Source organism: Schistocerca piceifrons, chromosome 8, assembly GCF_021461385.2.
Source record: "Schistocerca piceifrons isolate TAMUIC-IGC-003096 chromosome 8, iqSchPice1.1, whole genome shotgun sequence".
NCBI classification, from domain to species: domain Eukaryota; kingdom Metazoa; phylum Arthropoda; class Insecta; order Orthoptera; family Acrididae; genus Schistocerca; species Schistocerca piceifrons.
In genome coordinates this window covers 394,656,746-394,670,289 of record NC_060145.1, presented here as the reverse complement: position 1 = coordinate 394,670,289, position 13,544 = coordinate 394,656,746, and positions in this window count along the sequence as shown.

Genomic DNA, 13,544 nt, shown 5'->3' with positions numbered 1-13,544 from the left:
GCCCTATGTTGAAATCCAATACCAAGTGACAGTATAAAAAGAAATATTTAGTAACAGACTCATACCCTCTCAAAGAGGACAAGATGCACAAACTATTACAATAAATTATTTAAAATTCAAGATCAGGTAAGAGGCCCCAAGGTTACTAAGCATAATATTAAAACAATTAGTGTAGTAAAATTGCACTGGATAACCTCAAAATTAACTCAACTGCAAAAATTGGAAAATGCACAACAGATTAAAAAAAAGCATGCTGAACCCAGGCTAGACGAGCACACATCAGTTTACCATAACTGTGAGAACACATACTTAAAAGATTGCTGTAAATAATGCTGCCCATGGTCTGGCAAATAACACAGTGACAAACAATCAGAAATGCAACGACTCATAACAGTTCAAAATTACAAGAAGATCAGAAAAAATTTTCGAATACTTCTCGTAAAAGTTTTAGGCCTTGTACTCAAAGCAGGGTTGTGGCAGCATCATTAATAATAATAGGCAAGGTTTACAACTCTTTCATTGCAAAAGGAACCAGACCGGTACTTACAAGAACACTAACTCATAGGCACTCAGTACATGGCAAGGGTTGGCCTTAGTTACACGAGCTTCCGTCGCCTATCAACAGCTACAATAACTCGGTGGTTCAAGGAGTGCTACTGCACAAATGTGTTTACAGTTATCTTCTCATAAACAGGAGTAATTTATACCAAAATGCTTAACAACCTAGCAATAATAGTCACCCTAGCACAGACCAAGAACCTATGTTCCCCCAGTAACGATGTGTGCTATAATCTATAAGCACAACACTGGCCGTATAAAGGAGAATCTCAACGACATCTCGCTTCGGAAGTGACGGAGACGGTTGTATGTCAAAACACTCGCACAACTCATAAATGAAGCCGCAATTCGTGCAGGAACAGACTGCTGTATAGCAAACAGTGCCGTACTTTCACCGTCCGGACAACACACTTTTCTTGTTGTCCACCAATCAAACCACGGTTACTCTGGCATGCTATCAACTCCGCACTCTCCGACTGCTCCGCTGGTACTGGTACATGACTGGTACTTGACTTCCGGAAAGCGTTTGACTCGGTGCCCCACTGCAGACTCCTAACTAAGGTACGAGCGTATGGGATTGGTTCCCAAATATGTGAGTGGCTCGAAGACTTCTTAAGTAATAGAACCCAGTACGTTGTCCTCGATGGTGAGTGTTCATCGGAGGTGAGGTTATCATCTGGAGTGCCCCAGGGAAGTGTGGTAGGTCCACTGTTGTTTTCTATCTACATAAATGATCTTTTGAATAGGGTGGATAGCAATGTGCGGCAGTTTGCTGATGATGCTGTGGTGTACGGGAAGGTGTCGTCGTTGAGTGACTGTAGGAGGATACAAGATGACTTGGACAGGATTTGTGACTGGTGTAATGAATATCACGTGAGTGTTACGGAAATGCTTCAGGAACTCGGGGGGGAGTCTCTGGAGGAAAGGAGGCGTTCTTTTCGTGAAACGCTACTGAGGAAATTTAGAGAACCAGCATTTGAGGCTGACTGCAGTACAATTTTATTGCTGCCAACTTATATTTCGCGGAAAGACCACAAAGATAAGAAAGATCAGGGCTCGTACAGAGGCATATAGGCAGTCATTTTTCCCTCGTGCTGTCTGGGAGTGGAACAGGGAGAGAAGATGCTAGTTGTAGCACAAGGTATCCTCCGCCACGCACCGTATGGTGGATTGCGGAGTATGTAATGTAGATGTACTGCAGGCTCCCCTCCGATTTTATTCGGTCGGCCATCCTCCAAGTTCTCTGACACTGTGGTACACTGCGTTCTGCGGAGCTTGACGTTCTGCCTTGACACACACAGTGGACTCTCTTTGGCTGTGGGCGGCCCTTCGTATAGCATCGTGCGCCCCATCGATACTACAATACACGTTGGGGGTCACGCGCTGGCGGGCTGTGACAAAGCCCCCGAGAAAGACAGGCCGCATCGCGTAGGTCACGAACGTAGGCCTGAACTCGCTCGCTCGCTCAGCTCAGCAGATAAAATGCGTTTCTAAATCTGGTAACTCGCAGATGGGCGTCTAAGTACTAACGAGAATTTCATTCTTTACTGGAATCTGCTATTACGAAGTCTTACTTACTAAAACAAAATTTAAAATCAATACTCGATACAAATGGTATAACGGCTTGTTTATAGCATTTAGTCTCTTCTGCATAACAGTCCTGATTTCATACAAGAAGTAGTGCCTTATGCAGCCGATAATCATTTTGGCATGATTTTAATTTTATTGTACCCCAGTACAGCCATTTTTTGCTGCCCTCTGAACTAAGGTGAAGGGTAAAACACCAGTGTAAGGTTGTTAAGTGACATTCACAGCTCCCTGTTTCAGGTGAACCATAGATTTTGGTATACTTGGTCGTAGTTGATTCAGTTTGAGTATGGTTGGGCCTCACAGTGAATTCATGTACAAAAAATCAGATTACAATGTAAAAGGGATTAATTCAGGGGAGAATTAGTATAGTTTCCACCTCAATGTATGCTTCTCCTACCAAACTCCATTCCTTAACCGATTTGTATGTGTCAATTTTGTGTAAGATTTATCAGCTGGTGCTCCAGAAAGTTGTAATTACTAAAGATTTAATAAAACTTCTCATTATTTTGTAAACTTAAATACGCCACTGTTCTCATTCATTCTCCCTCTACTATTTACTGTTTTTATTTTTAAATATTTTCAACATTTCGCGGCCCTGTCAGCAACTGTATAAACATTAATTTTAATTTTAATGTCCAACAGCCTCAGTTGCTGCCGCATCGCGGTCGTGAAGTGGGGACGAGGCAGTTTCAGATACGTTTTTACAGTCTGACGATAATTTATGGATTTGTAGTTTTAGCTTGACGATGTCCACTATGGAAAACGGTAGTTACTGTGATTCGGAAGAAGGTTGGGTTATCCCGACTGAAACCTAGGTAAATTCTAGGTAAACGGTGCAACTGAGGTTGTTGGTTATTAAAATTAATAGTTTTTATTTTTCTGCGGTGATACATCAGTACACTAGCAATTTAGAGCTCAATCTTTTTAAATTAGTTACTTTGATTATTGAGTTCTGAAAGTGATTAGAGGCAAAGGACAACAAAAGTTCCACGAGTGATTTCATTAATTCATGTATGAAAGTTAAGGGTATTGCCTGCATGATATTGCTCTTTATGTAAAGATAATACCATTTAGCTTCATTCAGACATATATTTATGATTAAAGCAAGTGACGGGTTGCATTGTTACAACGAATCATACAATTAACGACAGGTTTTCGAGAGATCCTCAATTTGGTTGTGCTCAGAAATTGCATATATACATATTGGCTTCAACTGAATGCCAGTATGGCGCCTCACAACTCTGTAGTGAAGGGAGATAGCATTTGACGCAGACGTAATTCTGCGATCTCATTGGTCAACTTTCAGATGCACGTTCAGAATATCTGACATTCTAGATATTTCTAGAATGAAATTTTCACTCTACAGCGGAGTGTGCGCTGATATGAAACTTCCTGGCAGATTAAAACTGTGTGCCCGACCGAGCCTCGAACTCGGGACCTTTGCCTTTCGTGGGCAAGTGCTCTACCAACTGAGCTACCCAAGCACGACTCACGCCCGTTCCTCACAGCTTTACTTCTGCCAGTACCCCGTCTCCTTCCTTCCAAACTTTACAGAAGCTCTCCTGCGAGTTCGAGTCCCGGCCCGGCACACAGTTTTAATCTGCCAGGAAGTTTCATATCAGCGCACACTCCGCTGCAGAGTGAAAATCTCACTATGGAAACATCCCCCAGGCTGTGGCTAAGCCATGTCTCCGCAATATCCTTTCTTTCAGGAGTGCTAGTTCTGCAAGGTTCGCAGGAGAGCTTCTGTAAAGTTTGGAAGGTAGGAGACGAAGTACTGGCAGAAGTAAAGCTGTGAGTACCGGGCGTGAGTCGTGCTTCGGTAGCTCAGTTGGTAGAGCACTTGCCCGCGAAAGGCAAAGGTCCGGAGTTCGAGTCTCGGTCCGGCACACAATTTTAATCTGCCAGGAAGTTTCATGCTAGATATTGTTCTGCACGTTCGAAAAGACTCCCCCATGTGCTGCTCCACGCTATGATATCAGAAACTCGGCACGCTCGAAGCTCAACCTTCAAATGCACGGTTCGTGTGCCGACGGCTTTTGTACTCCTCACGGCCGGTCCCACTCTGATCTGTCCACGTCGCCATGGCCAGGATGCCTCGATGCACCAGGAAGGATAGCGGCGACGAACCACAGATCCAGAATATGTGGACACTGAAGCCAACAGCGAGTGTAACTGCGATTCCACTCCCGGCTGTGCTCCTCGATCAACCTCTCTGTCCCACGATCGAACACGCAGAGAGCGAGGCCGCTGTCAGCGCGGCCTGTTGGGTCTTCAGTCGTACCCTCTGGCCAAAGATGAATACTATAGAGAGCGCGACGCGATCTATCGTTTCGTGGCACAGTTCGATTAGTACTGCTTGACGATAGTATGGGTGAAATAAATTAAGCATTATGGACTGAGACATGAGCTTTGTTGAAAACTATCACTGAGTTACAGTAACGAAATCTTTGAATAAAACTTCGACTTTCATCAATGCTTCATTTACAAACGCTTGAGTCCTGGACGACATTACCTACTTGCGAATTATTGTTCGGTATTCTTCTGACATGAGGGCGTAAAACTGAATACAGTACTTGGATTTCTTTCGAATAATTCCTCCGACCTAGAGCTCGCGAGCGACCGCATCCGAAGATTCCACTTTTAGGACTGGCGTGGACGTGAACTCAGATACAGGCAGTCGTAAAACTCATTGTAGAGCACAGAGATGCTTAAACGCACGTTGTCGCAATTCACAGAGGTTTTCATTTGTTGTCGTATTGATCGAGATGAAGCAACGCTGATCTCACGACATTAAAGTGTTCCGAGTAAAGAATCTTGTAATACATATTCGAAAAGTAAGAGCCATACTTTTTTTTTTTTAAATATGCGTTCGCTAGAAAAATCTTCTATTGGCGGTTTTTGCTTCCAACAAAGTTCACTTCCAGGTATTTTTCATGATGCACTGAGTTTCGCTGCTTGTTATTTTTAGATCTGACGATGGCTGCGAATCCGAAAATTTTATAAGCTTTAATAAAATAGGCAGCATATTGAATTTAATAATCAGTCCGATATGAAGGTGGCCGCTCTATCTGCAAGCCCAGACGGCCTCATTTCGCTATTTTTCGAAGCGCTGCATTAGTTTATTGAATCGGTCTGCATAAAAGTTCACCGCCAAGAAACACAGTCAGTTAACAATTGAGATCTCACCTGTAAACCGTTCTCCACGACGGTGTAGTTTCGAGTACAAGAAGAGATAATAGCCGCTGAGTGTGATACTGGGGCTGTAGAGTAGTTGGTCAAAAAGTTCTCATCAGGAGTACTGGAACTTACCCTTGGCATGGGCAGTGGTGTGTGGACGCCCGTTGTCGTTTTGTAGGGCTACCAGTAAGCATTCACCCCAAAGTCTGTAGAGAATTTAAATCCCGTGTACAAAACAGCCTTAAACGTATGATTACTTTACAAGTGAGTTAACGTGTCAAATATTTGACTTCAAGAATGTAAAACCTTTATGGAGGAAGCCGCAAAAATCCTAATTAGGTTTTACCTTTTTCGGATTATTCAGTTTCGGTTTACCACATCACTGACTTATTTACTCTTATCCCGCGTTTGGTGCAAATGGCTCTGAGCACTATGGGACTCAACTGCTGAGGTCATTAGTCCCCTAGAACTTAGAACTAGTTAAACCTAACTAACCTAAGGACATCACAAACATCCATGCCCGAGGCAGGATTCGAACCTGCGACCGTAGCGGTCTTGCGGTTCCAGACTGCAGCGCCTTTAACCGCACGGCCACTTCGGCCGGCTATCCCGCGTTTCGGTGATCTTCAGCTGAAGAGTTGTGTTATATGTCAAAGATCCGCCTCAGTTGCGAAAAGTTACTGGTCTTTACCCAGGTTTCAACTAGAGTAATCTAGCCTTCTTCAAAAAATGGTTCAAAGGGCTCTGAGCACTATGGGACTTAACATCTGTGGTCATCAGTCCCCTAGAAGTTAGAACTACTTAAACCTAACTAACCTAAGGACGTCACACACATCCACACCCGAGGCAGGATTCGAACCCGCGAACGTAGCGGTCGCGCGGTTCCAGACTGTAGCGCCTAGAACCGCTCGGCCATCCCGGCCGGCCTGACATATTAATACATCACAGTTGCGGACAGGGCTGCAACATGTCAAAAATTCTTTGAAGAGTTGTGTAGTTACATTCCTGTTGTAAGTGAAGATCACAGACGCCGTATCACAACAGCAGACCAAACGCAGAATATCTGTGTAAACAAATAGCGTTATTAACAGTGGGTAGTTGCTGTTTTCTTCTTTGCAAGAATCGATTTACATTTCCTACAAAGCCACGATCTCAAAAATGTCTAAATAGTAGGAACAATGTTTTTCTTCGAATTGCCATTAACAATGAGGTACTATGTTTTACTTTCGATGTTACGAGAGGCATTGAGCAAGTAATGCAACACATTTCTTCTTTTTTCTCAAAACAAGTTGATTTAATTCAGGATTACTTCACAACTACAGTATTCCCCAATCTTGTGGCTACAAAACCCTGTTTTTCAACGTAACCTCCGTTCACTGCGACGGTCTTACGTTACCCTAGGGGGGAGGGGGGCTGGGGGGGGGGATGTGGTCTGCATATCCACGTCATAGCACTCGACTAGTTGCCGACGGAGCTGCGTCAATGATTTCCTCATCACACGGGCACTGCTTTCCGCGGAAAGCATCCTCCATTGAGCCAAACAGATGGCTGTCGGAAATTACGAGATACGGGCTGTAGGGTGGATGAGGAAGAACAGTCCAACAAAGTTTTGTGAGCTCGTCTCGGGTACGCAGACTTGTTGTCATGGAGACGGAGAAGTTGCGCAGCGAGGTTTTTGCGAGCCATCGATCACCTCGAACGAGAGTGTCTGCACGCTCCAACATTGCAGGAGTCACAGTTGTGTGCGGACGGTCGACACACGGTAGGTCGGACGAGTTTGTGCGGCCTTGTTGCGACTCACTACGCCTTTACTCAATATCATGTCTCCGTAGACATACTGCAAGCTCCTATGGGTATCTGTGATGCCATGGTTTTCTGCCAAAAGGAACTCAGTGACAGCTCTCTACATGGAACGCACCGCCGTTTCAGACGCCATTTTGAAGGCTACGTATAGCGTCGCCATATATCATAACTTCATGAAACAATAGGGGACAGAAGCGGGCATATTCCACGATGTCCAACAACAAATTTCGCGTTTTTTCAACCAAAGTAATCCGACAAAAACGATGGGTTGCTTATTGAACGTCCCGCGTACGAGTACAGCAATACTTCATTGTGATTTTAAGTAGTAGAACCACTTGTCATATTTCTTTAATTTTGGAACTTCAGAGGAAAGCACAGCTTGACACAAAGGCCATAGGCCATCCATGTTTGAAAGACCTTCTCTTTAGTTTGATATCGGGGACACAAGAGCACTGAAAAACAGTTTTGCGAAAAAACATGTCAGTTGGAACGTTTTCCATTTGCAGTCTTCAGTTCATCACTGACTTTTCCCACCCACTCGCGACATTGTTGGTGCCTGATCTTCACGCAGGCACGTGAGAGGACACAACACGAGCAGTCGATCTTTACCAGCTTGAGGCACAGAAAAGGCAACTCCTGGGGCAGTCAACCAGCTCGGGTACCTGCAGACGTAAGGGAAGGCGCCCACGTGATCAATAACGCTTTATCATCGCGCCGAAGCCGGAGATGATCAATGCGAGTTGGCCGGGGGACGGAGGTATTGATTGATTACACGAGGCCCCCGGCTCCTGGAATCAGCGCCGAGGAGGCGCGGTGGCCGCTAAACTGTGATCGGGGGCGGGAGCAGCGAATCCCGCGCAGAACTCGAGGATTGTCCACCCCAGAGGGTGCCCGCCTCCAGAGAGAGGGTGCGTGTTTCTTCGCCCACACTCACCGCTCCCCCTCCCTTCCCCCTCCCCCTTCCGCCAACGCCATAGGGCCATTATTCCGTCCCACTTGCCCTTCGGCTTGCCTGCTAGTGTGACAGGGCGTCCCTGCCTGGGGTCGACGACAACTGACGATGACGTAGTGGTGTTACACGAGGAGACTGAAAAGTGACTAAACGTACGCAGGATGCCCCTCTAAAGAAGATGGTTTAAGAGCGCTGATACCGAAAGTCTCTTTTAAGTGTTTAGTTCATGTCAATAAAGACAAAAGCTCTGTGTCTTCTGTGCTATATGCCATAGTGAGCCAAAACATTACAACCACTTTCTCATTAACTTTGTGGTCCATCTTTCGAATCCGCATGGCATGGATTCGACAAGTCCATGTTCATAAAATGTATCTTCTGTGCTATATGCCCTAGTGAACCAAAACATTATAACCACTTTTTAACTTTTTGGTCCATCTTTCGAATCCGCATGGCATGGATTCGACGAGTCCATGTTCATAAAATGTGTGTCTGTGACAACAACGGGGTGTGGTTATTGTTTTTTGAGGGTTGGCAACAATGAGTTGTAGAGGTGGACCCCGGACCAGAGCAAGCTATCGGTAAGAAATCACCGTCAAGTTCGAGTCTTGTGCTGCCATGCTCTTCCTACTCGTGGAAGGAATAACATCTTCCGAAATTTTTCGGTTCATGGAGAAGGTGTTATGAACAGAACGAATGTGTGTAAGCGGAATAGGGAACTTACTGGAGGGAGAACACAGCAAGAAAGCAAGAAACTTGTGTTTTTGCCTTTCTGTGGTACAGTGTCGGAAAAGATTAGCCGGCTCCTGAAGAGATATAACATTTCATCGGTGTTCAGGCCCCCAGCAAAAATTCGTCAGCTCATGAGACCTGTGAAGGACGATCTAGGGCCTGGAGTGTACAAGATACCATGCCAGTGTGGCTGTTACTATGTTGGCCAAACAGTACGCACGATGAAGCAAAGCCGGACAGAACACGAGAGGTGCTTACGCCTACGCTATCCAGAAAATCAGCCGTCTCAGAATACGCCTTAGAAAATGGACACCGAATTCTGTTCGACGAAATATCTGTCGTTATGAAGACGAAGGGATTTTGGGATATCGTGATAAAAGAAGCTATAGAAATAAAAACCTCTGAAAACACCGTCAACGAGGACGGACGTTTACAGCTCAGCACAGCCTGGGACCCGGCCATCGCGACGTTAAAACGAGTGCGACCGACGCGGGGTGAGAACATTACCATATATGGCGAGGAAGAGAGCACCAGCGACGTCACAGCCAGCAGTGCGGCTATACAACGACGCGGCCAGGGCGACACAGCAGTAGGTATTACCACTTGACAATGACCGGGGAGAGCTTGATCGAAAGCTTTTGGGATATTAACCACCTGACGTGGCTGGAAGGTCGTGAAAATTTTATTAATTCATATGGCCGCGAAACCATGCATTCATACAGAACAAATGTTCATAACGAACAGATAAGTGAAGGACCTTCCATTTTGATTGACGATTTGATAAAAAAAAATCGAGGAAGCTATTCCTGAAGAGCGGCTCTTGACAGTGGATGAAATTTCTGATATGTTATCGCAACTCTCCAGAACTCTCTTATAAGAGACACTCACAGAAACGCTGGCACATCGGAAACTTTGCGCTAGGTGGGTCCCGAAACAGCTGACAGAACAGCACAATAAAATTCGGGTCAATAGTGCTTGTTTGTTTCTTGAGGGACTTAAATGAGAAGGGGAGGATTTTCTGAGCTCTATTGTGACTGGATATGGAAGGTGGTCTGCACATTACAAGCATGAGCGGAAAAAGTATTCGTCACAGTGACGTCACACCAATTCCCCATCTGCCAAAGCATTCAGAACCGTGGCAATTCAGGGCAAAACAATCATGACCTTAGTGTTTTGGGGCCGAAAAGGGGGGCATCATTTGTTTTAGTCGAATTTCTGCCTCAAGGGGAGATCATCAGCGCATAACGATATTGTGTAAACCTCAAGAGGTACATTTAAAAAAAAAAAATTAAAAAAACACCATGGCGCTCGTGGACTCATTTGGTTGGGATGTTTTAAAGCACCCCCGTATTCCCCGAATTTGCATCTTCAGATTATCCTCTTTTCACCTCCCTGAAGGCACACATGACTAAAATTAATTTTTCAGCAGACGAGCAGGTGAATAAACAGGTTCTGAAGTTTGGGAAGTACCCGACTGGTGAGTTCTTTGAGGATGGCATAATCACGCTCATCACATACATTCAACGGGATGGCGCTAATATGGAAAAATAGTCAATAAGTGTGTCAACAATATTCTGAAATTTTCTGTCAAATACACTTTTTCTAAAGAAAATACAAAAAATCTGGTAAACCTACATTCTGAACATGCATCGTAAGTCGCACCACATGTCTCTGGAGAGGCCACGTAATTCTCGTAATTTACAGGGCAGTGAAGGTAGTTAATTAGTTAGTTAGCTAATTAGTTTGGTTTAGCTTTAAAAGGTTCTGTGGTGTCGTCCGAAGAGCGAGGTACCAAAGTAAGGTTGGCACCTCGCTATCCTACCACAAGAAAAGATGATCGCTGCAAACCTCATCGACGAATGAGCAACATCTGCGTAGCCACGGCGTACAAACGTTCCGCTACTCCACCGCAACGGCTCGTCCACTTACGGCCGAGCAAAATACGGCGCAGCCCAGTCAACGATCATCAACTATTAAGACAGCACAGGTCAGCCGTGTGATCAATGTATTAGGCAGAACGCGACATGAAAATTATTGTTCAATATGCTCTGAGTGAGAGACTTGCAATTTTTCTATATCAGGTGATACGTAAATGTTCAGGGACAGCCATAAATCCTCATGACGTTTCTGTGGAAATTAAGTTATTCATCTGTAAGTAGGTTGTTTAGGTTTTTATGTTGGTAACGCCACGTAGCGCTCAGTATCAAAATCACTGACTGTGCTGTGTGCAGTCTGTAGCTGGCTCGCATTGTTGGAATATTTGCTATTGTAGTGTTGGGCAGATGTGAACAGCGCGTAGCGTTGCGCAGTTGGGAGGTGAGCCGCCAACAGTGGTGGGGGTGGGGAGAGAGATGGCAGAGTTTTGAGAGCGGACGATCTGGACGTGTGTCCGTCTGAAAAAGGAAATTTGTAAGACTGGATGTCATGAACTGATATATATATATATGTATATATATATATATATATATATAATGACTTTTGAACATTATTAAGGTAAATACATTGCTTGTTCTCCATGAAAATCTTTCATTTGCTATGTCTATCAGTAGTTAGTGCCTTCAGTAGTTAGAATCTTTTATTTAGCTGACAGTATTGGCGCTCGCTGTATTGCAGTATAATAATAATAATAATAATAATAATAATAATAATTTCGTGTGACGAGGGCCTCCCGTCAGGTAGACCGTTCGCCTGGTGCAAGTCTTTCGATTTGACGCCACTTGGGTGACTTGCGCGTCGATGGGGATGAAATGATGATGATTAGGACAACACAACACCCAGTCCCTGAGCGGAGAAAATCTCCGACCCAGCCGGGAATCGAACCCGGGCCCTTTGGATTGACAATCTGCCGCGCTGACCATTTTTTTTTTTTTTTTTTTTTGTTCGTTATTGATCGTTGTGTTTGGTCGTTGCGGACGTCGCAAGACATCCTGTTCAAGTTCGGTGGTTGATCCTTGCACTCAGTTTTTTTTATTACAGAAGCCAACCGGCTCTCTGACCGAACACGCTGAGCTATCGTGCCAGCGACCACTCAGCTACCGGGGGCGGTCTGTATTGCAGTAGTTCGAGTAACGAAGATTTTTGTGAGGTAAGTGATTCATGAAAGGTGTAGGTTATTGTTAGTCAGGGCCATTCTTTTGTTGGGATATTTCTAAGGGGATGTTACACATCTTGTCTGTGTTATAATAAAGTAAGCTAATATTTTCTTTAGTATAGTATCCACTTGGTCTCTTCTCAGGGCAAATCAAAGAAGCCACCGTTGTACCGGCTAGTGTATTTGTGTCCAGTTCAACGGATTCTCCTTTGTTGCTGCATATCGAACTCTTTTCTGAGCTACTGACAGCTTTAATAAAGGGTAACAATTTCCTCCTCTGGTGTTGTAGGTCTGGACGACACTAATTTCCTCAAATTGTGACGGATTATTTATGGCGAATTGCATTAGCGAATATATGTATTGTAACGGTCAAGTTAAAATGTTTAACGCCTTGAAAAGGTACCTACATCACGACCGTGGGTGAATACAATACGTTATGCTTACTGCTCAGTTTTGTGCAATTAATATTTTCCACGTGATGAGTTACCCCAGAAAGTTATTGCAGAAGACGTTGTTGATTGGAAACATGCAGAATATATCAGGAAGATAATTCATCTGTTTCTAGCAATTATACGAAGATCAAACGTAGCTGAATTGTTTGAGAAGCTCAGTAATCTGCTTCTTTCATTTCACGTTTCCGTCAATATGTACACCCAATACCTTGGAGCATTCTATCCTATTTACTGACTGCGGTTCATGTACTACGTCAGTTGGTGTGACTCCATTAATTGTACAGAGCCGTAATGCGTTTCCTCGAAATTTATAGAGAGCCCATTTTCAGAAAACCACGTAATAATTCTTTCAAAACATCGAACATCATTAACAATCCCTTCTGCTACTTTCTGTCTATTGGGATTTAACATTAGAGATGTCTTCAAATGGTACCACTTCTACTCGTTGAATTTTAGGTGGAAGATCATTCAAACGTGTACGAATTCCGAATGGATCAACAATTGAACCCCTTGTGATTTCTGCCCAGTCACTAAAATTTCCTGTCTTTCCAACTTTTCTTGAATCATTCAACCCGACTTTTGCCATTCGGTTTGTTAAGTATACCTCAAACCAGTTTTGTTTAAAGCCACCAGTTTCATAAAACTTCAGTTTTTCTGAGATTGTAACATGATCTACACAATCGTAGGTATCCAACAGCACCACAGAAGTGTTCCGTCCTGTTGAGATTAGGCGCATTTAGTAACACAGGAATCAAAGTGAGTTCGCTGTCAGGCTCCTCAAACCACTGTAGAACGATTCTGGTCTTGTGGTAGAGATCGAGTAGTGGAAGACATCAAGCGTAATGGAGCGCAGAAGGTTCTCAGTAACGTTCAGGTTGTGCACAGTAGTTACTATGTCTTCAGTGGTTCTATGGAAGCCAAGGTGAATGCTGCCCCCAGTGGCCAGCGTTCGTGGTGCAGTGCAAGTTTCGGGCAGATGTTCGTCTGGATGATGACACATTTACAGGGTGTTTCACAATCCATGTTACGCTCTTCTTGTTGCAGATGGTACTTAGATCATGTTTTACATAGAAACGCATTTCCGGAACCGATATCCAACGATGCTACAGACAACAAAGATAAGGCGCCGGCGGCTGTAAATTTATGTGTGCACAGGGTGATTTCATGATAATATTACAGACTTTTTAGG